Genomic DNA, 3,701 nt, shown 5'->3' on the forward strand with positions numbered 1-3,701 from the left:
ACTAGCTGTGCAAACACAGTCTGTCTTTATCACTCTGAGAATCCTTCATCAACAGAATGGGAATTATGGGATCTGCCTGAAGCAACTGTCATAAGGACCAAGGAACTTTAGAATCATTGGGTAAATGATTGTTCTCTTTGCTTTTATTAAACTGGGAGGACAAGGGTGCAGATTCTGAAAAGTAACATACATTTTTATTATTATTATTATTATTATTATTATTCCAAAATTTAAAAATCCAAATGCCAATGCCTAAAGGTTAGCCTAGAAATTCCTCGTAAATGCCAACATTAGTTATTTTTGAATCAAATTCTTCTCTAACAACAGAACATTCAAAAATCCATCTAGACGTGGGTAGCAAGAAACCTCAAAATTGGAAGATGAATCCAAGAAGCACTCTGCCTTATTGTTTGTCCTTTGCCCTATGAGATTGTTTCTCTTAGTTCTTAACAGCACCAATGCCCCCGGACCCCGTCAATGCTTTCTAGAGTGTAAGGAAGCAGTCAGCTGAGGTCCTTTAGTCCTTTGTGACTTAAACAAGGTGCTCTTGTGTGAGGTGGCAATAAAAGGAAAAAGTTAACAGGGATACTGAAAGCTTGAGCAATGCCGCCTTTGACAATCATGATTCTGCAGTTGCTGTCAGCTCCAACAGCCGGTGTCTGAGCGAAGCCATGCCGTCCAGTCATTTCCATGCTGGAACCTCGCGTTAGGCACGTGGAGATCACGCTGTACCTGCAGAGCATATGGATTCTTCCCTCGGCTGTGAACCAACTGAGGCCGACTGCACTGCAGGGCGGCACGGTGACAGTGCACACAATCAATCTACCCTCCTTGAAGAAGTCACAGTGCCCGACCACAAGCTAACAGGCTACAAGGGAAGAGAAGCAGCTGAGACGTGGCAGGCTCTCTGGAGTGACTTCAGTCAAGCGATTTCATCAAACACAAGGCTTTAGAGCAGGGGAGCAAATCAAGGGAGACCTGAGTGTTTTCTACCTCCCCAGCTTCCATTTCTGCTCTTGGAGCTCATCAGCAGTTTGGAGAATGGGGAGGAAGGTGAGTCACATCCTGTGCCATTCCCACAGGACTAACACAATTCCCATGACTTCTAGCAAGATCAAATGACCCAGCCAGAACAATCTACCTTCTCATGCATTAAAAAAAGGAGGACTTAAAATTTTAAGATCATAAGCCAGATAGATCTAATTAGATCTTGTCCCAAGACTTTATGGACACCAGTGGTGAGGACTCTCTCCCTTTTCTTCAAGGGGACTTGACCAAGAAAGAGAAATCCTCTTGGTCCCAACATCACCTTCCAGGAAGCCCTCTAGAGCTGGATTCAGCTTTGCGTGAGGCTGACATAAACCTTGAGTGTTCAGTTGTGACAAAGCCAATACATTTCCATACTTTTAAGCTATGAATAGAATTTATGCAACTGAAAAGCCTTATTGATTCATAAATGTTTAAGAGAGTTATTCCACATGGAATTTCTATTGACATACGCACACGTATCTCTCTGTCCGACGACTCCAACTCTCACACTTACTTGAGTTGGAAAACCAGGCATCCTTCTTAGTTCCCGTCTCCTGAAACCTTCATGTCTCCAAATATGTTTGTTCACATTGTCAGAGTTTCATTAACTCCCCCCTCTTAATAAGTAGAATCATTTGTTGATTGCAGATAACTACATATACCTCATTACCAGTTCCAGAAAAAGAAATCACCTGTGATACTAAGAATTTAAAAATTACTGCTCAAGGCTTTCCCACAACTGTCTCCAAGTACAGTTGCACCTATAGGACGAAGGGAGAGAAAGAATAAACGGTCAGCTGGTCACATGGTGATGCTGTCACGCCTTTGTATTTACTTTAAAGTTGGACTGAATAAATTTGCATAATTCCTGGGAGATAGTTATGTCATATTAACAATACTTTTATTTAACTCTTGGGTATGCTAGATGGAACATTGAATAATATGTTTACTGTTCCCTTTTTATCAAAATTTTTTCTTAAACCATAAAATTATGGTGCTGGAATTTACAACCCCACACTATTTTTTTTTACTTTTGAAATTATAATATAATTACCTCATTCACTCCCTCCCTTCCTTCCTTTGTGCACAAGAAGTCACAGTGCCCGACCACATGTGCCCCTCCTTGTTCTCTCCCTCCATCCTCATCAAGACTAGTCCAACACCCTCCTACAGAAGCACCTGTGTGGAATAAGACTGACTGCACAAGCCCATTCTAAGACCATCCACCTTTTGGTACAGGGATGCTTTCAAACTATGAACACTGCTGCAGTCCTTCAATGTATCAGCCTCTCATTGCCGTCAGTATGGTCCGAAGGGGCTAGGCCTGTGTGCCAGGCCTCTGAGTCTAGACTGCCTGCTGCTCTCTATCCCTGTGTAACATCTCCCTCCACCCCCCAGTCTATCCCTGTGTAACATCTCCCTCCACCCCCCAGTCTATCCCTGTGTGTAACACCTCCCTCCACCCCCCAGTCTATCCCTGTATGTAACACCTCCCTCCACCCCCCAGTCTATCCCTGTGTGTAACACCTCCCTCCACCCCCAGTCTATCCCTGTGTGTAACACCTCCCTCCACACTCTAGTCTATCCCTGTGTGTAACACCTCCCTCCACACTCTAGTCTATCCCTGTGTGTAACACCTCCCTCCACCCCCCAGTCTATCCCTGTGTGTAACACCTCCCTCCACCCCCCAGTCTATCCCTGTATGTAACACCTCCATCCACCCCCCAGTCTATCCCTGTATGTAACACCTCCCTCCACCCCCCAGTCTATCCCTGTGTGTAACACCTCCCTCCACCCCCCAGTCTATCCCTGTGTGTAACACCTCCCTCCATCCCCCAGTCTATCCCTGTGTGTAACACCTCCCTCTACACTCTAGTCTATCCCTGTGTGTAACACCTCCCTCCACCCCCCAGTCTATCTCTGTATGTAACACCTCCATCCACCCCCCAGTCTATCCCTGTATGTAACACCTCCATCCACCCCCCAGTCTATCCCTGTATGTAACACCTCCCTCCACCCCCCAGTCTATCCCTGTATGTAACACCTCCCTCCACCCCCCAGTCTATCCCTGTGTGTAACACCTCCCTCCACCCCCCAGTCTATCCCTGTGTGTAACACCTCCCTCCACCCCCCAGTCTATCCCTGTGTGTAACACCTCCCTCCACACCCTAGTCTATCCCTGTGTGTAACACCTCCCTTCCGCACCCCATTTCTCCTTCACCCTGCCCATCCTGCACATCTAATTTCTCAGGGCTAAACGACCTGCAGTTTCACAAGCAACACAGACACACTGACCCCTTCCTATGTGGTAGGAGGAACAGAGCTCAGCCAAAAGTATCCTTAACAACTGGCACCCTGCTTTGCCTGCCCTGTCAAATCTCCTCATACACTCACAAGTTAGCAGACACTAACTGGATTTTGTCACTTTTGGCTGAACCACTGCCCAGCCAAGTATTTTAATGCTACCTGAAAATTTCAGGGTGGATGATATCCCAAATGAGTAAGGCAGGCACACAAAACTCAGAATGGCTGGGCATGGGGTGCGTTGGCACGTAGCTGTAATAGCAACGATTGGGAGACAGAAGCAGGACGATGACCACAAGTATGGAAGAAGGCTGGCTGGCCTGCGTAGAGACTAACTGGCCAGCCAGGTCTACATAGTAAAAGCCATC

The 3,701-nt window shown here is 46.4% G+C and overlaps 1 long non-coding RNA gene across 1 annotated transcript; it reads left to right on the forward strand.

Moving 5' to 3' along the window:
• Positions 1–590: 590 nt before the first annotated feature.
• LOC134485253 (uncharacterized) lies at positions 591–1,903 on the forward strand. Its single transcript, XR_010063302.1, has 2 exons — positions 591–1,053; positions 1,678–1,903. It is a non-coding gene; the product is annotated as an uncharacterized LOC134485253 (long non-coding RNA).
• Positions 1,904–3,701: the final 1,798 nt, after the last annotated feature.

The sequence above is a fragment of the Rattus norvegicus genome, chromosome 1 (assembly GCF_036323735.1).
Source record: "Rattus norvegicus strain BN/NHsdMcwi chromosome 1, GRCr8, whole genome shotgun sequence".
Lineage (NCBI taxonomy): Eukaryota > Metazoa > Chordata > Mammalia > Rodentia > Muridae > Rattus > Rattus norvegicus.